Genomic DNA, 25,570 nt, shown 5'->3' with positions numbered 1-25,570 from the left:
CAAGCTACTGTGTATGCTTTAGAAGTTAGAGCTTTAGAAAGGTATCACGTTTAACTGTAATGATCCTTGGAACTAAAAATTATTATCCTATCAGATCTTTTCTATATCCATACATAGGTATGTTATGAATCTATAATTAAATATATTCATTGCATAAGCTACAAAATTTATATAGACTAAATAAGGCATACATGCATACAACTATTAAACAAGATTGGATTTCCCAAAAACACTTTCAGAGAGAAAGCCATGAGAGTAAGGAGCATAAGAGTTTATTTCTTACTTTGTGGTGAAGGTAAAATTTCATCTTGACTTTAAAGAATGAATAGGCTTTAGATGTGGAGATGATAGGAGGTATGGGGGCATTTCAGCAGAGGAGATAACTTTATCAAAGGTACAGAACCTGCTACTTATGAGATATTTATTGGATGTGGAGTGTGATTAGACACCAGGTTGACTATAAGGAAATAGCAGAATGAAAGGCTAAAAGACTAGTGGGGGTAGATCAAAAAGGACTTGTTTTAATTTTTAATTTTTTTAATTTCAGCATATTATGGGGGTACAAATGTTTAGGTTACATATATTGCCTTTGCCCCACCTGAGTCAAAGCTTCAAGTGTATCCAACCCCCAGATGGTGTGCACTGCACTCATTAGTTATAAATATACCCATATACTCTTCCCTCCACCCCCTCCCACCTGCCTGAAACCGATGAATGTTACTACTATATGTGCACTTAAGTGTTAATCAGTTAATACCAATTTGATATTGAGAACACGTGGTGCTTTTTTTTCCATTCTTGTGATACCTCACTTAGTAGAATGGTCTCCAGTTCTAACCAGGATAATACAAGAGGTGCCAGATCACCATTGTTTTTTGTGGCTGAGTAGAACTCCATGGTATACATACATATACCACATTTTATTAATCTACTCATGTATTGATGGGCACTTGGTTGTTTCCACATCTTTGCAATTGTGAATTGTGGTACTATAAACATTCTAGTGCAGATGTCTTTTTAATAGAATGTCTTTTTTTCCTTTGGGTAGATGCCCAGTAATGGGATTGCTGGATCAAATGGTAGTTCTACTTGCAGCTCTTTGAGGTATCTCCATATTATTTTCCACAGACGTTGTACTAGTTTGCAGTCCCACCGGCAGTGTAGGAGTGTTCCTATATCTCCGCATCCACACCAACATTTATTGTTTGGGGACTTTTTGATAAAGGCCATTCTCACTGGAGTTAAGTGATACCTCATTGTGGTTTTGATTTGCATTTCTCTGATGATTAGAGATGTTGAGCATTTTTTCATGTTTCTTGGCCATTAGTCTATCTTCAGTTTTAAAATAAAATAGTCTACAGTGTTATCCTGAAATTATTTGGGATACTTCATAGTCGGCAAGGAATTTATTTCAATATCTATATTCTGGTACTCTCTGATTCTCATTTTGCTTTTCCATATGGTGAAGCACAACTTCCTTTTTCGACTTTACAAAAAAAAGACAAAATGTATGGATTGATGGATTGATAGCTCAGCAGATCAAAGGATGAATAAATGACTATGTATACATACATATACATAAATATTTATCGTCACTCTATATTGAGTAAAATGTAATATCTACCCGCAAAGTAAATTAAGTACATCCACATGTCTTTTAATTTTCTATTTAAATACCCAAACATTTGCACAAACAATTCATAAAATCTCGCTCTATAAACTAGAGACAGAGAGCATTTAGTTAGTAAATTTTAAAAATCCTAACAAGCCCAAGACCTGAAATGGCCAGGATATTTCTTTCTACTAACTAGAGAAGAAACTCTCATTGCTGATTCTTATAGACTAAGAGGTCCTTTGTCTTAGTGGTTCAAAATGATAAATAGTGCATATTTACAGGCAAACCCTGCACAGGAAGTCTTAAAGGCCAAAAGATGAACTTTTCCCTTCACATCCTTGAAACCCAAAAATGAATGTGCCACTAAGCTGTTTGTTTTACAATTACAAATACAAATCTGTATTTAGTACCAGCCACTGAAATGTGCATATTTTCATCTTAATTATCTAAATATTTAAACATATTGCATTTTAATAGATTCAGTCTGAGATGCTTATTAAATACAGTTAATTATAAGACTTAGTCATCTAGAAAGAAATTTAATATAAAGACTATACCCTAAGGAGAAAATATTACAACTAGAAGGTTTATTTGGAAAGCAAATAAAATGAATCCATATTATTAAAACCTAATTTCAAAGATATCAAGTTTCATTAAACTAGTCATCCATATCAACACAGTTTTTAAAAATAAACAACTGCATATATTTTAGGTTTTGCTTAACACACAAATATCATTTAATTTAAGCAAAAACAAATCCTGATTGAGAATTGCAGATAGGAGGGGGAGGAAAAGATGGTTATATACACACCTAATGGGTACAGTGTGCACCACCTAGGGAATAGACACCCTTGAAGCTCTGACTTGGGTGGAGCAAGGGCAATATATGTAACCTAAACATTTGTACCCCCATAATACATTGAAATAAAAAAGAAGAAAAAAATCTCACAAAGGGGTCTAATATTTTTAAAAATAGAAATGAATTTTAGTCTTGTAGAATATTAATTTTTAAATATATTATAAATTAGAAAAAAAGGATTATATTACTTATTACTGGGGGTTTTAATCAGACTTCCTGTAACCAAAACCTTATAATGTTATTTGCAACAAAGTATTATAAATTTCCCATTCTCTCTAAAGTGTTTATTGACATGTCAGAAATTCTTTCTATAGAGGAATTTTTGAAAATCTCCGTGTTAAAAGTCCATGATAATATTAATGGACACATTATAGCTAATATCTATAGCTGGAAATTTTTAAAGCTTATTAAAATTGTTTTTGACAATTCATAATCAAATTTACTTAAGAAAGACTTCTATAGTTTATTAAAGGAATATATGTAATTAATTAAACATTTAGGTGTTAAGTACAATATTTGGTGAATTAAATATATGCAGGAAATGCATATAAAGTTCATTGACTTTTGACCAATAATCAAGGTAGTATCTCTTTCCAAAACATGAATATCAGCAATGGAAGTGAAGAAAATAAAATTCATGCATTGGGTAACTGTTCTTTCTGCTGTGCATATCTTCATATGTATACACTTAGTAAGTTTAAAAATATAGATAGATGTTTAGCCTCATCACAAACAAAACAGAGAATATTTCCATTACCCCAAAAAGTTTCCTCTTGCCATTTTGTAGGCAATCATCTCAACCTTACCTTTAGCTCTTGTCAAATATTGATCTCTTTTATATCTCTATAGCATCGTCTTAAAAAGAATGTCATATAAGTGCCTCTATATGGTGTGGAGCCATTTATGTCTTTTTTCTCTTAGCAAAAGGCTTTGAGATTTATTTATGTTGCTGAGTATGTGAGGAGGGTGTTCCTTTATATTGCTTGGTGGTATTCCATTGTATAGATGTATCGTATATTGTTCACTGGGTTATTCCTAGGTTCTGGCTATTTTGATTGAAAATAATATTAACATTCACATACAGATTTTCTGTAGACATATATTTTCACTGTTCTTAGTTTTCTATTGCTACATAACAAATTAGCACAAATTTAGTGGCTTACTAGAACACAAATTCATTGTTTCAAATTAATTCAATGTTTCTATGGGTATAGAGTCTGGTACATTTTAATAAGATCTGCTCAGTGTCTCACCAAGCTACCATTAAGATTCAGGCAGATCAGGGCTATAATCTCATGTGAGGTTCAGGATCCTCTTCCAAACTCATTGATTGTGGGCAGAATCTAGTTCCTTGAATTGTAGGACTGGGGACCTTACTTACTTGCTAGCTGTTACCAGGAGCCCCTGTCCACTCCTAGAGGTCATTCACATGTTCTTACCACATGACCCCCACCAAGAAATAGTTGTTTGATTCTTCCAGGCAGCAAGAGAATGTTCCTTCATATGAAATTGCTCTGATGTTAGGGTAAATCTTATATAATATAATGTAATCAGGGAAGTGACTATCACTATCCTATCACCTTTGCCATATTAAAAAAGATCAGGGACTCAATAGCTCAATAGCCTTTCCAGATTCTTCCTTACCAGACGCTTGGTTATATAGTTGGAAAACAAAAAGTGTTAAAGATGTAATGCAAACTACAGGAAGTAAAGCTCCAAGACACTTTATTTTATGGTAGTAAAGCCCAACGGTAGACTACTTTCTACCTTCTAGAGATTCTTGGGGTGGGGAAATATTGGAAATGTCACTGAGGGAAGTGCATTCAAAACTGAGTTTAGAGAAAAATTAGATTTGCCTTTTTATCAAAAGCAGACTTGGTTTATTTGTAAATGATTGATAAACACTGACCTGGAGTCAACAATTAAATCTTACAAAACTCTAAGTAGGCTTCTTATACTGTAGAATAAAAAAAAAGTATGATAAAATTTAAAATAACACTTATTAATACTTATTAATAATGAGTGCATAGTCTACCAGACATTAAATTCTCTCAATTTTTTCAAATCTACCAAGTATTCAAGATTTTCCCTGAATTTAAAAAAAAAAGAAACTAAAATGAGATTGAACTTCCTGTGAATTGGCATTAATTTTTAAGTGATGTATTTTGGGTACATATAAATTCCAGAATACTTTAATCATGTGTATTCATCTGAAACAACAGAGAAATCAGTAATATATCCCCTGTAGATATGGGTCTTCAGGAGAATAGTTCAATATTGTTAATGCATAATTAAAGTGAATCAAAAGAAAAACATTAAAAAGAGGATGTATTTAAAAATAAAAAACCTGTAACTTGAGAATTATGAAAGTCTGGGGATTTGAGCAAAAGATATAGGACATCTTATTATTAATAATTTGTATTTTTTAATATTTGAGTAGCTGGCCCAAATTCCTGCTTTTTTGCCTGCTGCCATTCAAAGATCCTTTTCTAATCTTGAGAACTGTAGTAATTCCCTAAGTCCTAAGAGTATATTAAATAACTAGCTGCTTTCACCGGGGTTTACCTAAAGCAATAAAGGATGATGCAGTATTTTATGCCTGTGCAACCCAGATATCAGTTGGGACTTACCTCCTATTTGGAAACTTAAGAAAATGTAATTTAGTGGTGAGAGTGCCCACCAGGGTTTGGGGGAGCGGGAGGGGGAGATACACATCTTAGGGTTGTGGTGAGCATTGTGGGGGTGGGGAGGGAATACCTCTAACCCTTCCTAGGGAAAGGCAAAGATATACAATGTAACCCAAAGGTCAAAAAAAGTAAAAACAAACAAACTTTTATCGGGCAGTGGGCAGATGGGAGGGGGAGGAGGGGAAGAATTTATACTTACAAAATAGGTGTGATGGGCACCACCTGGGGAAGGACACTCTTGATGTTTTGGTAAGGCGGGGGGTGGGGGGAGGAATGGCAGGGGCAATATATGTAACTCTAACAATATTTGTACCCCCATAATATGATAAAATAAAATAAAATAAATTAAAAAAAAAAGAAAATGTAATTTAAAACTATGTGTTACCTTGAATGAATGGTGCTCTCCCTACAAGTTCTAAAAATCTCCAAACTGAGAGGCTTTGTCTGTCTCTGCTCTTGTGTCTAAAGAAAGATCTTGATTCAGCTCCCAAATCATCTGAAAAGGCAGATATTAGCTCTTTTGCTGGTTTATAAAAGAGCTGGTCATAAGAGTCCATTTGGTAATTTCAATGAAGATTGGATGACTTTCACAGAGGAATTAGGTCACAGACAATAGAGACCTCTGCTATCTCACTGGTTTCTATTGCACACTCTGCTGCCATCTGAAGAGCCTGTATCCTCCCTGTGCTTTGCACAAGCCCCTGGGAGATACAGCTCCCTTTCTTTCTCCACTGTCTGTCAGTCTCTCTCTCTCTCTCTCTCTCTCTCTCTCTCTCTCTCTCTTTTTCTCTCACACACACACACACACAAACACACACACACACACTGTGCTGTGCTTCTCTGCCTGCCTGCCTTCCCCAGCCATTTCCCACCTTGTTAGTGATTCTACCATACGAGCTAATTACCTATTTGCAAAAGTCAAAACCATTTTCACAGATGAACATCTAATCTGATTTTTAAAGGCCTCTGTGGGAAATAAATTCTTCAATATCCCATTTTACACTTTAAATGGTTTTGGCTAGCAACTTTTCCTTTCTTAAGCAGTTACAATAAATGTTGATTCTGGTTTGTGACAGATGGTTCATCTCTAAGAACACACCACAGTGATTTAGATGTTTAAAAGAAACTTGCGAAAATTAAGCAATGAGAAATACATCCATACCCATATTCCACAATAGTCTTTTCCTAGATTGTTATGTAAGTATGTGTTTGTATTTGAATGAAGCAGAAATAATTTTGATCTGTCATAAATGAGAATCTCTACAGGACTCCCCACCAGAGAATATGTCTATCTCTGCATGCAATTTGAATTGCTACTGAATCCAATTCAAGACTAGTTTGTGCTATTTTATTAAATAGCTAGACATGGTGTACCTGTCAAAATCAGCACATTACTTTCAGATCACGCCTTAAATTGTTATTAAATGAAAAGAATAATCTTAGGTGTTATGTTAATCACTTTTCAAAATAAGACCTGATGTTTTTCACAATGTTAATGCTATTTGTTATCTCTGATTACTATTGCAGTTCACCAACATCTCATTTGGTTTTTATCCACCTCAACTCCAATATAGATTATATGAAGCAAGGGTAAATAAAGAGGGGTAGTTTACAGTAGCTGGAGATGGGAATCGGATTTGTTCACTCCTTCTCATTAGAAGGAAATTAGGGATAAAAGATGAATGAGAAATTGAGGAAGGGGTCAAAAAATTGCAGAAACTATGGTGTGTTTTTTTATGCTATACAATAAGTTCTCAAACAGAAATTAAGTTTTCATTATAAAAACAATGGTTTTTGTTTTATTTTGTGTGGGTTTTTATATTTTTACTTTCTCTAGGCAGGGTTACCTTAGTGCTCTCAGCACAATGAGTAATTCTCTGGCACACTGAGTAAGCCATATCTAACTCAGGAGGTAGACTGCTAGAAGGAAGAAGAGCAGTATATCTGCAGCATAAAAAATAAAGAGGAAAGTGAGTTAGGAATCTAAACATGTCATCTGCTTTTACACATGCTGTGTCCTTGGAATAAAAAGAAAGGAAGAAAGAGTTTGGTATTTTATTTTTTCACTTAGTTTCATTAAAATTGCTCTTGCCCAACACATATAATTCTGGAATATAGTAGGGCAAAGATCCCACTGATTATTTTAAGTGCTCTCTTCCACTGCCAAATCTTAGTGCATTTAGGTGAAGCCTTGACTAGTTCTGGCCAATGAAATTACACACATCTTTTCGAGAGCTAAGCACTTAATTACCAGTAAAAGACCCGCTAAGTGCCTTTTGGCCTACTGCACAGGTGGGAAAGGCCACATGTTCCAGGTGGTTCAACTATAAGATGGTGAAGCTTCAGCCAGGGTTCTTTTTTTGGTTTTTTCATTCTGTGGACTTCTATTTTCTTTTTTTTTTTCTTTTCCTTTTATTTCATAATATTATGGGGGTACAAATATTGTTAGGGTTACATATATTGCCCCTGCCACCACTCCCCCGCCAGAGCTTCAAGCGTGTCCAACCCCTAGGTGGTGCACACCGCACCCATTATATAAGTATACACCCTTCCCCTCCTCCCCTCTCCCACCTGCCCACCACCCAATAAAAGTTTTTTGTTTTGTTTTTTGACATTTTGGTTACATTGTATATCTTTGCCTCTCCCTAAGAAGAGTTAGAGGTATTCCCCTCCCCACCACAATGCTCACGACATCCCTAAGATGTGGGTCTCCCCCTCCCAAATCCCTGGTGAGCACTACACCATTGGAGCACCCTAGTATTAATCAGTCAGTACCAATTTGATGGCGAGTAGATGTGGGGCCCATTTTCCAGATCTTGAGTTGCCTCACTTTGGATAACGGGCTTAAACTTAATCCAGGATAGCATACACGGTGCTAGCTCACTGTCGTTTCTTAAAATTGAGTAATATTCCATTATCAGCATATACCAAATTTTAATTATCCACTCATGAGTTGACAGGCACTGGGTTGTTTCCATGACTGTCCAATAGTGAATTGTGCTGCCATAAACATTCGGGTGCAGATGTCTTTGTAATAGAATGTCTTATGCTCTTTAGGGTAGAAGCCCAACAATGCTATTGGTAGGTCGAATGGTATTTTTATATCTAGCTGTTTAAGGTATCTCCAAATTCTTTTCCACAAAGGTTGCACTAATTTGCAGTCCCACCAGCAGTGTAAGAGTGTTCCTGTCTCTCCACATCCTTACCATCATTTGTTGTTTTGGGATTTCTTGATACAGGCCATTCTTACTGGGGTTAGGTGGTATTTCATTGTGGTTTTGATTTGCATTTCTCTGATGATTAGAGATGTTGAGCACTTTTTATATGTTTACAGGCCATTATTCTGTCTTCTTTGGAGAAGGTTCTGTTAATTTCCGTTGCCCATTTCTTGATGGGGTTGTTTGATTTTTTCTTGTTAGTTCTTTTAAGTTCTAGATAGATTCTTGTTATTAGACCTTTATCAGAAGTTTAAAGAGCAAATATTTTCTCCCACTCTGTGGGTTGTCTATTTGCTCTACTGATAGTTTCTTTGGCTGTGCAGAAACTTTTTAATTTGATCAGATCCCATTTGTTTATTTTTAATGCAGCAGTGATTGCCTTGGGGCTCTTCCTCAAATATTCTTTGCCTAGACCAATGTCTGATAGGGTTTTCCCAACATCTTCTTCTAGGATTCTTAAGGTTGCATGCCCTAGGTTTAAGTCTGTTATCCATTTTGAGTGAATTTTTGTGAGAGGTGAGAGGTAGGGATCCTGATTCACTCTTCTGCATGTAGCTAACCAGTTTTCCCAGCACCATTTATTGAAGAGAGACTCTTTTCCCCATTGTATATTTTTTGTCTGCTTTATCAAAGATTAGGTTACTGTATACTGATGGTTTCATCTCTGGTATCTCAGATCTATTCCATATATTGATGTTTCTGTTCTTGTGCCAGTAACAGGGTGATTTAACTATTATTGCTTTATAGTACAGCTTGAAGTCAGGAAGACTGATGCCTCCCAGTTTGTTCTTTTTACTTAAGATTGCTTTGGCTATATGAGGTTTTTTCTGATTCCATGCAAAGTGAAGAATTATTTTTCTAGATCTGTAAAGAAGGCTGGTGGTATTTTGATGGGGATTGCACTGATTCTGTAGATCACTTTAGATAATATTGAAATGTTAACAATATTGATTCTACAAGTCCATGAACAAGGTAGATTTTTCCATCTGTTTAAATCATCTGCAATTTCTTTTTTTAGTGTTTCATAGTTCTCCTTGTATAAATCTTTCATATCTTTTGTTAAGTATACTCCTAGATATTTAATTTTCTTTGGGGCTATAGTTAAAGAGTATTGCATTTTTGATTTGAGTTTCTGCTTGATGGTTCTTGGCATATATGAATGCTTCTGATTTGTGTATATTGATTTTATAACCTGAAACTTTACTAAATTCAATTATCAAATCTAGAGGTTTCTTGGATGAATCCATGGGGTTTTCTAGGTATAATATCCTATCATCTGTGAAGAGCAAGAGTCTGATCTCATCTGCCCCCACTTGAATGCCCTTGATACCCCTCTCTTGCCTGTTGCTATAGCTAGGACTTCAAGCACTATGTTGAATAGGAGAGGAGATAGTGTGCATCCTTTTCTAGTTCCAGTTCAAAGAGGGAATGATTTCAATTTTTCCCCATTTAGAATAACATTAGCAGTGGGTTTGTCATAAATGGATTTGATAAATTTAAGCTTTGAGCTGTCTATGCCTATTTTGTTAAGATTTTTTATCATAAAGGTTTGTTGGACTTTGTCAAATGCTTTTTCTGCATCTATTGACAGAATCTTATGGTCTTTGTTTTTGATTTTATTTATGAAGTGAATTGCATTTATAGACTTGCGTATGTTGAACCAGCCTTTCATCCCTGGAATGAAGCCCACCTGCTCATAGTGAATTATTTTATTGATGTGCTGCTTCATTCTATTATTTAATCCTAAATAAAATTCTAAAATTTTATTTAGGATTTTTGCATCTATATTCATGAGGGATATTGGTCTGTAATTTTCTTTTTTTGTTGCATCCTTTCCTGGCTTTGGTATCAAGGTGATACTGGTTTCATAGAATGAGTTAGGAAGGATACCATCCTTCTCAATGGTGTGGAGTAGTTTCTGTAGTATAGGTATAGCTCCAATTTCTGAGCCTGAGATTAGTCTGTTCAGGAATAATGTTACCTCCTGGGTGAACTTAGAGAGGTTGTATGAATCCAGGAATTTGTCCATTTCATCTTCATTCTGTAGTTTTTGGGCATATAGCTTTTGATAGTAGTCAAATATAATGTTTTATATTTCTATGGTATCTGTTGTTATCTCTCCTTTTTCATTTCTTATTGAGTTTATTAGAGTCCTTTCCCTTTGAGTCCTTGTCAGTCTAGCAAGAGGGCCATCAATTTTGTTTATCTTTTAAAAAAAACAGCTTCTGGTTTTGTTGATTTTTAGTATAGTTCTCTTGTTCTCCATTTCATTAAGTTCTGTTTTGATCTTCATTATTTCTTTTCTTCTGCTAGGATTGGAAATTGCTCTTCTTTTTCCAATTCCTTTCCTATTCATTAGGTTGACAGTATCTAAGCTTTCTGTTTTTTGGATGTGAGTGTTAATTGTTATTAGTGTTCCTCTCAGGTAAGCTTTTGCTATATCCCACAGGTTTTGGTAACAAGTATCACCGTTATCAATTTGTTTGAAGAAACTCTTGATTCCCTCTGAATTTCTTCCTTGACTTAATAATTTTTCAATAATAGATTGTTTAGTTTCCATGATTTTGTGAGGCATTGAGTGTTTCTATAGTAATCGAACTGTAATTTTATACCATGATGGTCAGAAAAGATACAAGGTATAAGTGACTAGATTCAAGCCCCCAACCAACCCCAGTTACTAATTTGCATTGGATATATTTCATGGGAAAAAAATTGTTGGGTTAATGTTTTTAGATTTTGAAGTTAATTCATTACTTCAGCATATTTTAATGAAACTGTAAGAATAATGAAATAACTGTAAGAAGAATGTGAAAAAAAAGAGGTTGTTGTTTCTACCTGTTCCTCCACCATGGGAACACAGCTTAGAAAGAGGAGTGAGACATACATCATTATGTTGACATGACCTATGAATGCAGTGTTGATTATGAAGATCAGAAAAATTACGTAAAAAGGACACTTAAATACATACATAGTCTCATAACTACACATATATTCAAACATATCCTAAATATTCTATAGTCTGTTGTATTTAAGGAAGAGCAGTTGAAAATTAATACATATCATATTTTGCAAGCCTCTATCTGAGTGAATTAAATCCTTAGTCACTAAAGCCAGACAGTCCTTGAAGAAATCCTGTTTAGCTTTCAATCTTCAACATCATTTGACAAATGTGATTAATTAAAAGATGTCTAGAATTCTTATTAAACTCAAAATATACAGGTAAACATCCAGAGAACACTCTCCAGATGGTCTTTTGGGAGTGTAACATAAATTCTTCATGAAAAACATTTGCTCTCTCATCAATCAACTCTTCCTGACTATCATAAGTACACTCTTCTTGTTGTCTCTGTTGTTCTATTAATTATTTGCTGCCATGTCCCTAAATTCTTTCAGTATATGTTATTTTTCAAAGTTGACATGATTTATAATTAGAAAAGGCAGTTTTATAATATTCTGTAACCAGTGGATTAAAACACTTGTTACATTTGGGGGCACACAATGCCCCTAAATCCATATATCAGAAGAATAAATAGATGGCTGTAGGAAGGTAGGAATAATATATACAAAAATGCTTATGCTCTAAAAACAAATCCTTGCACTAGTCTACAATGCAAACCATACAAGGCCACAGTTGGCTGGTGAAGAGAAAGTCACCTTACATGATCTGGGCCAAGCATAAGCATACCTTTCCCTGGAATTTTGCAATTTGGGACCTAGCAAGTTTAATCATTCCTTTAAGGTAACTGTTGGAGGCTGAGTTTCCTACAATGAGGATAAAACAAGTCTTTAGGCCGGGCGCGGTGGCTCACGCCTGTAATCCTAGCACTCTGGGAGGCCGAGGCGGGCGGATTGGTCAAGGTCAGGAGTTCAAAACCAGCCTGAGCGAGACCCCGTCTCTACCATAAAAATAGAAAGAAATTAATTGGCCAACTAATATATATATATAAAAATCAGCCGGGCATGGTGGCTTGTGCCTGTAGTCCCAGCTACTCGGGAGGCTGAGGCAGGAGGATCGCTTGAGCCCAGGAGTTTGAGGTTGCTGTGAGCTAGGCTGACGCCACGGCACTCACTCTAGCCTAGGCAAGAAAGCGAGACTCTGTCTCAAAAAAAAAACAAAAAAAAAACAAGTCTTTAGTAAGATAAGTAAAAGCTAATGTACCCAGAGAAACTGAGAGGAGTGAGACATTGAGGAAACTTTTCTAAAATTTGAGTTTCTGATTCCATTGTTACTGAGGCCTTAGATGTATCCCAACCTTGGATTCAGTGTCCTCATGCAACTAAGATTTAAACTGGATCACCTACCCCTTAAGGTTTAATGGCTAGAATCATTAAAAGATATCTAGTTGATGGGCTTGAACTCTAATTCCACTATTTGTGGACAATTTTAAAAACCTCACAAGACTTCTGTTAATCACTAAGTATTGTGAAAAGGGAAGACAGGACATGGAGGTGGCTTAGATTTATTTTCATGGCCATCTCTGACTTTCTACTGACTTAATTCTGTTTATTTTTCTAACTTATGATGTCCTTCTCTGATTTGTGTCCGAACAGTCATAGAATTCAGCCTAAATATCTTTTTGTAATTCTTTAAAACAATTAGGCAAACTTCAAAATAACTACAAGAAAAAATTCTGTATCTCAAGGCATTTGTGTGTACAACAAATTCTAGTAAAGATGTGAAGGAGCCAGAATAGGTTTACAATAAAAAAAATATAAACAATATAATTAATATTAAATTTCTGGTTACCTCATCCCAGGATTTTTTTTTTTTTACTGACCTTGTTGACCCTCCTTAGAATTCCAGACTCTCCCCATCTTGCTAACTCCTACCTTCCTCTATCCCCAACTGCATTCTCATCTTCTTCTTTCCAGGAGAACTACAGATTATCCTCAGAATAGTGCTTTGAAATGTAGCTCAAAGCCCAAATTGGCATTTTCAAATCCATCCCAGGACTCTGTAGAAAATAATTAACAGTATCCACCCTCCTTAGACAACAGTTGTTTTAGATTGCAATTTTTCCTGCCATCACTTGTATAATAAAGTTGGTTTTTTGTGTGCGCTACATCCCAAACTCACAAATAAAGGTATAATACATTGGCAAAGACCAATGTGGATTAGTGAAATATCTTGTTTTTATAACTTTTATGTGAAATGCTTTACTTTCAAGTACATGTGTCAGACCTGAGGGGGGAAGGCCAATCTGGAGAGTCAAATGATTTTATTGTACAATATTTTTATTAAGTATCTTTACCCTCAAGTAAAGGGCACCTTCAGCCAGAGTAACACATGGTTGGCAAGCAGCAGAGGTCTTGGGGGAAATGCTTTAATTAACAAGTATAATAAATTTTGAAGTAGATGGAAGTAACATAATTAAATGGTGTGCTTCTTGAAGGCTTTGTAAGAGTTAGATTTTCGGCAATATTATTCACTAACTACTAGCTTAGTGGGTAAGTCTATTTTTAATAAAGAGTAAAAAAGTAAAATTTAACAGTCCAATCCTAAATTACTAGAGTACCTGAACTATGGTGGTCTAGACAGGAAAACACATTCTAGGTGTCTAATTACAATATTAGTATTTCTCCATGTGGACTACCTAAAAAAAGTAATATATTTCTAATTTTAAATGTCTATTGTATGCCCAAAATGTGTATTGTATTTTTTAAAAAATACTTAAAATGTTTAATATCTTCTATGTAAGATGTCTCAGCAGCATTCAATCCTTTTATTTTAAGCTCTGCACTCTCACTGAAACCAAGAATTAAATGCATTAAAAAGCAAATAAGAGGTTAGAGGAGGACACACACACTTAAAATCAATAAGATAATGACTTAATCAGTACAAATGAATGAATTTTCCCTTGAAGCCCTTTCTCTTGCAGTGCAACATTGCCAAGCATCTGCTGTCTATGCCTACCTTTGTAAAGAACACTTCCAGCCAGGGAAATATTTGAATATTCCATTTCTGGATTTATTGTTATAATCAGAAATGAATTTAGAAATCAAAGTAAAGAGTTAATACTTTGTGGAACTTAGCAGAAATGATGATGTGGACTACAGATCACCCTTTAAGAGGACACTCAGTGCCCAGCTGTGAGGAGTATGGTTAGTTGATAGCCTCCAGCTGTTAATTCCTTCTGGGTCTGTCTTAGCTTTTCAGCCAAACTCTTATACTGGCTCTCAGCCAAAAACTGATAATAGCTAAGTAAAAAAGACTGTACCTAACTCAGCTTTTCTCTAACATAAATCTTTGCTCCAGGGCTCCTTACCAGACATTCTTAGTGCTACATGGTAGTTAGATTGCCTTTTCCTTACTCCCTTTTCCTTTCATAGTATTAGGCTGCAGTGAATCATTTGCACTCCTAACTTTGTCTCAGTATATGATTTCCAGATAAACCAATGAGCACAGTTGGTACCAGGAATGGTCTGAGAAGAGAGGCAGTAAGATGGGATATGGGACTGTCACTCACTTCTCAGCTGGTGATTAAGCCTCCATTCTGAGTGGCAAGGACGGCCAAATGTTAAAACTTTCACCCATGGCGACCTGGCAGAATGTGCTGGTGGAGAGCTATGCCCTAAGTAATGGAAGGATTCAAGCATTTGAACTGCACATGGGATGAATAAATTTAAGAATAAGGGAATTAAATGATTTTTACTAAGTTCACTGCTTTCCTAAAAAATGAATAAAAAGCTAAGAGAAATTAACATGTAATTGAAAGCTAAATGTGAGAGAAAGAGAGGATCTTTGGTGGCTAACAAGCAGCCCTCCTCTCATGAAATGGGTGAGCAGAAAAAAATGAAGATCAAGACCCGTAATAAAAAGTCAGAATAGCCAAACTTCAAGGATAGTTAAAATATTCAAGGCAGGGCACTCTTGCCAAAGTCAGGTCCCTAGTCGAGTAGTATCAAGATGCTGTCACATGGTAGAGGGACATCTAGGTCGGTAATCCTGAAGATTTGACTTCCCACCATTCTCTGAACCCTTTCAAGCTACAGAATGGTCTCACTCCTCCCCACTAAGAACAAACACTCCTCTCATGTGGAAAGATCATACAGAAATTTCCCTCATTCTCTCACACAAAACAAATGTTCTCTCGGGAGTTTCTCTGTCCTCTTCTTCTGGCCATCATCAGACCTATTGCCAAGATTAAGCCACACCATGCAGCTGGGAAGTGTTGGGGCTAATGAAGGAAGAAATAGACTATACCTACAAAAAAAATATGTTATGTGGTAGGCACGTACAGAGGAGCTGAGAGAGTGCTTAGGAAACTATATCCTGAACATGCTCATAGAGGTTGGACCATAAGGCTGGATAAGGAAGAAGTTATTGACTTAGAGGCACCCACTCTAGATAACAGATTTAACATCCTGATGAAAAACCAGGAGATGGTACAAATTTGCTACTAGAATTTCTAGCAGAAAACTGGAAAAAGTCATGACCCAGGGTGACTAAGGTCTGCATTGCCAAGGCTGATGGTAGAGAAAGGGAGTAAAAATCCTCTGGGATTTGGGCCTGCTGGAATAGTTATGTGGGGCCACAGGACTGAAAAAACTATTCTTTCTGGAGAAGGCCTAGAGGACACATTATTTACCAAGACTATAAGAAAGGAGCGTGTCTGAGCATCATTAGCATCACTAAAATGTTCAGTGAGAGCTCTCCTCTGTAGGCCAGAGCTGATGATAGAGGCTATCACAGAAATCCAGTTTGCTGATAGCAAAAGGGATGGGAGGGCCCTGATGCTACAAAAGCCAAGAGGTGTGGTTTAACTGCCAGAAGCCAAGGGTAATTATTTTAAGGAGCAAGAAAATCAGAGTGACAGCAGAGGTGCCTGACCAGTAGGCATCATTAATAGAATATGGAATTCCCAGGGACAAAATAGGCAGTCATCAAGGGTGCTTCTTAATATAATATCAAAAGTTAGCAAGAGACAGAAAGTAGAATCATGGTTAGCAGTGCCTAAAAAGAGAGAAGGGGGTGGGGAGTTACTGTTTAATGAGTACAGAGTTTTAGTTTGAGATGATGAAAAAGTTCTGGGATGGATACTGTACTGGCAAATGTACTTAATGCCAACCAATCGTACACTTAAAAATGATTAAAATACTACGGAGTACTATTCAGCTCTAAGAAACAACGGTGATATAGCACATCTTGTATTTTCCTGGATAGAGCTGGAACCAATACTACTAAGTGAAGTATCCCAAGAACGGAAAAACAAGCACCACATATACTCACCAGCAAATTGGTATTAACTGATCAGCACCTAAGTGGACACATAGGAATTACATTTATTGGGTATTGGGCAGGTGGGAGGGGGGAGGATGGGGAAGGTATATACATACATAATGAGTGAGATGTGCACCATCTGGGGGATGGTCACACTTGAAGCTCAGACTTGTGGGGGAAGGGGGAGCAAGGGCATTATTCAAAACCTTAAAATCTGTACCCCCCATAATATGTTTAAATATAAAAAATGATTAAAATAGTACATTTTATGTTATATATATGTATATTTTACTACAATAAACAATGTTTTAAAAAAGTAAGCAAGAATGGATGAGTAAAAGGCTGAAAGTGGTCACCTCAATAAAATGTCATAATCACTTGTCTAGTTTCTGGGCTGGAGTCAGGTTTCAGGACAAGAACTTACTGACTTGAGATGAGGTGATGAATCTCCAGAGGAAGATCATACAACATGATGACAAACACACAATGTAATGATCCCCCGTTTTCCCCCAAACATACTTGTGGCTATTTACTCAAGAGGCTGTATACCCGGAAATATCCAGATGTTTTGAAAACACAGGGTTCAAGATGTTGTTGATACCTGAAGACATGAAATGCCATCTTTACCTCCATGCTAGAGTGGGAGCCTATGGGAGGAAAGTAACACGTGGGTCCTGACCAAAGTCTGGCTTACACTGTATTAACCAGGTCCACACACTCACCCAGTGGTACTGCTGTTAGTCCCAAAATGTATAACTGGGGATTAATACACTTTTCTGTTAAAGAAACCCCAGCACTCAATACTTGATCTGTTAAGTAAGAGCTATAATAGTAAGGACATCATACAACATATATATGTATCAAAACATCAAATTATACCCCATAAATATGTATAATTACAATATATCTGTTAAAAAATAAATTTTTAAAAGATATACATACTGATTTCTGTGATGTTAAGGAGACTATGCGTAGAATTCAGATTCAAGTATAAGGTATGTAGGTGTTGATTTCCCAAATATTTTTTCTATCCAAGTAAGAAAAGAGGACCAGAAACAGAATTCACATGTAACAGACAACAATACACATATGGGGTTTTAGTTCAGGGCTAGGTTAACTCTCCTACCTTCTGTCACAATATAATTTCAAGAGATCTGAACATCCCACAAAACATCACATTGATTATTTGAGCATAAAGCTGATTGGGTAAGATAAGCAACTTTTGGCTAGAACACTGGAAGACATGAAAAAACACAACATGGAATTTTGAAGATTCAGGGAACTGCCACGTGAGTAAAGATTCAAAGGCCCAGTGGCCATGGGTACTGAGAATTACCTCCAGAGTAAAACACAGACTGCTGTATTTTGTATATTACACTACAAAGAAGGAAGCACAGTGCCTGGTTCTTTGGGTTGGGGAGGGAACACATTCATTCCACACCTAACATTAGTTTTTGGACCATATGCCAGATGACAAAAAAGGATACCAGTTTTGAGTGGGGCCTAGAACATCTCTGGAATTCTCTGCTTGATTGTCCTCTCTCTAGTTCTCTGACTAACAAACTTAGCCACTTTGTCCTCACCACTCTGTTCCATCTGGAGTCTGCCTGGGTTCCCCTTTCTCTTTGCCACAGTTTGAAAACTCTTTTAAGGCCATAAGCTAGGGTGATTATATGATTCATCTTGTTTGTTACTGTTTCTCAAGGATCACTGTTTTGTGTGTGTGTGTGTGTGTGTATGTGTGTGTGTGTATACACATATAACAAATATAGCTCATTTTATATTTCACTTGTTATTTCAGGTGGTAGAGTAAATCCAGCCCCTATTACTTCATCTTGGTCAAAAGCAGATACCTTCTCATATCTTTAGAAGTACTAATTTCCAATTAAAATGCTAGTTATAGATTTTATGTTATCTTTGTTAAAGTAGCTCTTTAAAAATCAATCCTGTTAACATTGTCAAATTGAAATCTCTTTAAGCATAAGAGAGAAATTTTCATGATTGCTCAAATTCAGACTGCCTTCTGTAAATATTAACTGCATTTTGAGGTTTTTCTGCCCAAAGCACATGGTGACTTTAGAAAGGTTACTTGTGGAATTATTTGTAGTGCATGTAACTTATTTTAATGAAAGAAAAGGAATTTCTTAAAAGGAATATTTATAAATATGTTCTCTAAACCAGGGAAGTAATAATTCCAAAGCTTTTGATTCAGTATGTAAATCAAATGTGAAAACCCATGAGAACTTCTGAGACCTTTCCCATAGGACTTAACTCAAGCTTTTTAGGCGTAATTCAATTAGACAAGTGTATATTGATACTCCATTGTGTATAAAGTCTTCAAGTGTCATAAAGAAGAGTGGGCAGACCAGCCCTTGAAGTACTGACATCATTACTACAGGGTAACTTAGGACAACTTCTATATAACACAGCATAGTAAATGCCATAAATGGTGGGTCCAATAACTCTCAGTGAGGATTAAACTGGCTGTCATGAAGAAATGTAAAATTTGAAATGTGCCTTTGAAAGTTTCAATTAGAGATAACAAAACAAATATGTCAAGAAAGTGGGACCAAAATCAACACAAACATAAATGTGAGAATATATTTGATAAATTCAGAGGAAGATGGATACAGATAATTCAGAGCAGGTGGGCTGTAGCCTACAAACATAGAAGTAAACTGGAAAACTGAGAGCTAGATAGTCTTTCTCAAATACTCTCAATACTCTTTCTCTTGTTCTCAAGCAGAAGAGTTTCTAACTACTGATAAGAAGAAGCTTCTGAAAGATTCTGAACTCAAGAATGCCCACAAAATAACATTTAAAAATATATAGAACAGTGAGAATAAAATGATGAATTAGAGAATCAGAGCATTAAATGGATACATAAGAGACATAAGAAAACAGAAAAAAATAAGACAGAGCAAAGATGTTCTGCAAAACAGTTTATATAAATTGCTGCTTTTAAAAAGCAAATGAAATTCTAAGGTAGAAGAAACAGCATCAGCCCAAGAAAAAGCTGTGAAGGAACAGTAAGAGTGGCCAGGCCTTCAAGTGACTGTTTCAATACCACAAAGTTAAAAAGTACACAGGAAGATTTAAAGTTCTTTCTTTTTTCCTAGTACAGTGCTATTTCTACTACATCATGATATATATCCCAGAAGTAAGAAGGGACTTAATTTTAGCCTCTTTCATTAAACAGATGTTTTACATTTTGAATAGAAATGAATAGAAATTCAACATATTAGATCTAGAAAAAGAGATGATAATCATAATATTTTAGTATTTATTGTTCTTATAATTTCATTTATTATAAAACATGTACATGTTCTCAGAAGACATTGGTGATATATTAGGTATTTATTTTAAAGATAACACATGGAAACATTCAATGGAAACCACGAGTAAACACTGTACTAAATACTAATTATCTTTAATAATGGTTAGGGTATATAGTCAACATTAATAGAGTGCAGAGGAGATAGTTTCCAATATAGTCATGTTGGCTAATTTCCATAATAATTAGGCACCAGAAAAGAAGGCTGGATCAAACGACGGAATTTACAGATACCATTTACCAATTCTGTTTTGTTCTATTAGAAGATCTGAAAATGAATTTCAAATGCTACCTGCAGAAAACTGAAAGATGTATATTTATTTTTTCACCAAAGTATTAATCTAGTTGGTATACAATGAAGATACCTCACTTCTGTATCTTTAATACAATTTCATTTATATTATTTTAAAGTGTCAAAAACTACCCAATGTAATTTTTAAATTTCAGGTGTCCATCATTTATTCATAAAAGTGAAGGTTTTGTGTGTTTTCATTTCTTTTTATTTAGTCATTTGGAGAATATTTTTTTTGCTGTACCATTTTTATTTTTATAACCCTATTAATATTCTGTTCTGGGTTAATTATAATAGTGTATATATACTTATTTACACATAAAGTATAGTATGTTATTAGTAAAACTTTATATTTATTCTACTAAATTATTGATGATCAAGTGTTGTTTGGTATTTTAAATGATTTCAATAAACTGTCTAAATCAAAAATATCTTGTCAGTTTATTAAAAATTTGCAAACACACATAATGTGTATCATCACTGATGTTACATTTTCAACTGAAGTCACTAATTTGGAATCATATTTAAAACAGATTTGAATCATCCCAAACACTTACTGTTTCTTCTTATAAAGAAGCAATATACTTCAATGGTGAGCAAGATAGAACAAGTCCTGGGTCCTTTCACAGACCCCAATGGGAGAAATATTTTTTTGCCCTGAATTAATAATTAATAATTCCCTGATACTGATGATCTCAAGTAGTTCTTCCTCTAACATGCTCCTCAAATATCTGTTTAACAGTAAAGATATCCCTCTTCAAATATAGATATAAAAAGATTAAAAGTCATTGATCTCCAGTGCATCCCAAATGTTAGTGTAGATATGAATCACTTGGTCATCTGGTTAAAGTGTAGATTTTGACTCAGCAGGTCTTGGGTGAACCTGAGATTGTGCCTAATAAGCTCCCAGATGATGGTGATGCTGCTGTTCCACGTCCCATGCTTTGAGTAGCAATGAATGAACTACATTTCCCTCCCTCCTTTCTCTGGGCTTTCCCCACCCCAGGTGAGTTTCAATAGCCCTAGAAATGTATTTCTGACATTATTCACTTAGAAATAAGAATGCAGCTTATTAGGGAAAATTAATAGTTGTTCTTCTTTCCCATGTTTTTTTTATTTTAAATAAAATTGGAATAGTACCAGTATACTATATTTCAGGTTATTACAAGTTAAATAGGCTCTGCTTGACTGACTTGCAATTTAATTGCCATTTATAGCTTTACTTTTTTGTGAACATAAATTCTAAAATCAAAACAACTGACTTAATAATGAACTTTTGAAATAATGCTCATTTATAAATTTGACTTTACTGTATTTTATAAACTCAAATAAACAATAAAAACTCAAATGTACCAAGAAGGCATTATAATGAGTCATGTTAAATACCATGATATATAAGTATTTAAATACATAGCCCATAAATGTACCAAACATAATTTATTTGTATAATATAGAGCAATTATGGAAAATAACAAAAAAATAGAATGGAGTCATAAAGTGAAATATTGACAAATAGAGTTTATAAAATATAATTTATATAGTGATAGGAATATATCACATTTTAAATGTATATGCTTTTTGTTGTTTATTTCAAAATATTATGGGTGTACAAATGTTTTTGGTTAAAAACATCAATTTTGTTGCCTGAGTCAGTGTTATAAGTGTGCCTATTACCCAGATTCTGTTCATTGTAATTTTTAGGTAGGTTATTGCCCATCCTGTCCTCCCCTCTCCCTCTGGCTTGATTCCCACTGAGTTTTACTTCCCTCTGTGCACATTTGTGCTCATCAGTTAGTTACAGTTTAATATTAAGTATATGTGGTATTTGTTTGTCCATTCTTTAAATACTTAGGATAATAGTCTCCAGTTCCATCCAAATTGTTGCAAAAGGACTTAATTCATCCTGCTTCATGGCTGATTGGTAGTCCATAGTAAAAATATATTACATTGTGTTAATCCACTGATGAATTGATGGGCACTTGGGTTGATTTCACCTTTTTGCAATTGTAAATTGTGGTGTAATGATTACTCGAGTGCAGGTGCCTTTTGATAAAATGACTTTTTGTCCTTTGGGTAAATACCCAACAGTGAGATTGCTGGATGAAATGATAGATCTGCTTTTAGTTCTTTGAGGAATCTCTATACTGTTTTCCATAGAGATTGCACTAATTTGGAGTCTTACCAAAAGTGTATAAGCATTTCACTCTCTCTGCACCCATGCCAGAATCTATTGGTTTTGGACTTTTTAATAAAAGCCATACTACCTGGGGTAAGGTGATATCTCATTGTGTTTTTAATTCCTATCTTCCTGATGATTAGTGACATTGAGCATTTTTTATGTTTATTAGCCATTTGTCTATCTTCTTTTGAAAAGCTTCTGTTCATGTCTTTTCCCCAACTTTTAATGAGGTGGTTTGCTTTTTCCTTGGTGATTTGTTTGAGTTCTTTGTAGATTCTGATTATTACTTCTTTATCAGAGGTATAGCTGGTGAATATCACATTTTGAAGGTTGTCTATTGGCTCTGTTGGTTATTTCCTTAGCTGTGCAGAAGCTTTTTAATTTAATCAAGTCCCATTTATTTATTTTTATTGTTCCTGTCATTGCCCTTGGGGTCTTCTTCATAAATTCTTTGCCTAGGCCAATACTAGAAGAATTTTTTCAATATTTTATTCTAGAATTCTTATGGTTTCATGCCTTAAATTTAACTCATTTTTCTATCTTGAATTAATTTTTGTGACTGGTGAGAGATATAGATTTAATTCATTATTCTATATGTGGCTATCCAAATTTCCCAGTATCATTTATAGAATAGGACTTCTTTTCCTCAGTACATACTGTTTTCTGCTGTCAAAAATCAGCTGGCTGTATGTGTATGTTTTTCTGTTTGTTAGTTTGTTTTGTGAGACAGAGTCTCACTCTGTTGCCTGGGCTAGAGTGCCATGGCAATAGCCTAGCTCACAGCAACTTCAAACTCCTAGGCTCAAGCATTCCTTCTGCCTCAGCTTCCCGAGTAGCTGGGACTATAGGCATGTGCCACCACGCCTGGCTAATTTTTTTTCTATATATTTTTAGTTGCCCAATTAATTTATTTCTATTTTTAGTAGAGATGGGAGTCTTGCTCTTGCTCAGGCTGGTCTCAAACTCCTGAGCTCAAACGATTCACCTGCCTCGGACTCTCAGAGTGCTAGGATTACAGGCGTGAGCCATGGCCCAGACATGTATATGGATGGTTTTATATCTAGGTTCTCTATTCTGTTCCATTGGTCTATGTCCCTATTTTTGTGCCAATATCATGCTCTATTGGTTATTATAGCCTTGTAGTATAGTTTGAAGTCTGGTAATGTGATGCCTCCAGATTAGTTCTTTTTGCTTAAGATTGCATTGGCTATTCAGGCTCTTTTCTGATTCCTGAAGGTGGGGCCCCAATCCCTTTTGGCTTGTAAGGTCTCTATTAAGAAGTGTTCAGGGGGTTTCTTGAGCAAGATGGTGGACGAATAACACCGCCAAACAGAGTGTCTCTGCAGAAAATACAGATTCTAGCAGAAATTAGAAGAAAGAAGCAAGAAGACGAGCATACAGCGGACAAGGGCCGGAAGGAGGGGTACCTGAGACCCCGGGAGACTCCATGGGAGGAGGCTGCGGAGGAGAACTGGAGGCTGAGACCACTGGAGCAGCCCAGAGACCAGCGGCAAGGGTAGGTGGATTTGCTATTTCCCATCCCCTGCATTTAGGACTGCTGGTGGGCTCCCCAGCGGGTGGAGAGACCCGCGGACACCAGCCCAGAGACCGCCGCCACCAGCCAGCGGTGAGCCGGTAGCAGACGTGGCACCAGGTTCCTAACTTCCTCCAGGCACCTCCTTGTGCACAGACCCGAGCCGTGAGGCAGGCGCCATATTGCCTCCTCCTCCCCTCTGCGGACCCTACCCACGGCTGCCCAGAGAGACAATACAGCCACCAGCCAGAGGCACCTCCAGGGAACGGGACCTTCCCGTTTGGGACCCTACAGCTGACACAGGGGAACTCAGACTGTGAGCTCCCTACTCGCCCGCCCTCCCAGGTGCTGCGGGCACGGTGTTCCCAGAAGAACAGTGCCGACTCACAGGCTGAGAGACATAGACCCAGCTTGGGCTCCCTGTGGGTGAATTGGGACCGGAAATCCTCTCCCTGGTGGGGATACAGTTTGAACTCTGGGACCCAGAGGTCGGCCCTGCAGACCAGATCCCCTACACCGAGGGCTAGCATTACCCGGGGCACAGAAGGGTTATACATGAACAGCCTACTGAGGTGTGTGTGCCTCCAGGGGCGGATCTGCGTCCTAGAGGGCAACCCTCCTCCCAGGAGGAGGCTGTGCGCCCAGCCCAGGTGGCGTTCCTGTGCAGGGAAACTCCCCGCCGGCATCACAATCCCGGGAGGCCTGGTGGCTTGTGGTCTGGCCTGCTGGCAGAGGCCCAGGAGTAGCTGCAGACTTGGAGAGGGTGGAAAGAAGGGAAGCCAGCTCCAGACTACAGGTCTCAGACAGCCCCACCCCCACACCCAGACTTTCTGGCTGAGCGGGACCATTCCAGCCCCACCATGACAACTTTCCTAGGAAGCTGACAACAGAACTTTGACCCCTGCTAATGGCCTGAGGGCAGGCTTACCCAACCCAGCTCCACCCAGAACAAGAGCTGATAACAAGACACAAAATCAACAGCATAGCTTGTTCCTCCAAGCAAACGCCACCTACTGATGGGGACGGCATCTTGCACAGCCTTTCCATGGCACCCACTGACTCAATATACAGGGAGTGGTACAATTTCACCCACAGACACCACCTAACGCCTCAGAAACTAAACAAGGTGTGTGAATACCCAAACAATAACTTAAGGAAAGAAACAACAACTGATCGACATGGGAAGAAATCAGCGAAAGAACTCAGGAAACATGAAGAACCAAACGGAAAACACACCCCCAAAGAGGAGCACCACCCCCTAGAAACAGACACCAACCAAAATCAGGCAACCAATATGACAGAAGAGGAATTTTGTATGTGGATCATAAGAACATTCACCAAGCTGAAACAACAACTCAATAACCAACATAAAGAAACCACAAAAAGCCTCCAGGATATGGAAAAAGAAATAGACACAATGAAGAAAAGTGTAACCGAACTCCTGGAAATGGAGAATCAATTCAAGGAACTACAAAATACAGTGGAAAGTCTCAAGAACAGGGTAGATCAAACAGAAGAAAGAATCTCAGAGCTTGAAGATAACACCCTCCAATTAAATAAATCAGTCACAGAAATAGAGCAGAGAAATAAGAGAAAAGAGCAAAGCCTACAAGAGCTGTGAGATTATATGA

Source organism: Microcebus murinus, chromosome 9 (assembly GCF_040939455.1).
Source record: "Microcebus murinus isolate Inina chromosome 9, M.murinus_Inina_mat1.0, whole genome shotgun sequence".
NCBI classification, from domain to species: domain Eukaryota; kingdom Metazoa; phylum Chordata; class Mammalia; order Primates; family Cheirogaleidae; genus Microcebus; species Microcebus murinus.
This window is presented reverse-complemented; position numbering follows the sequence as displayed.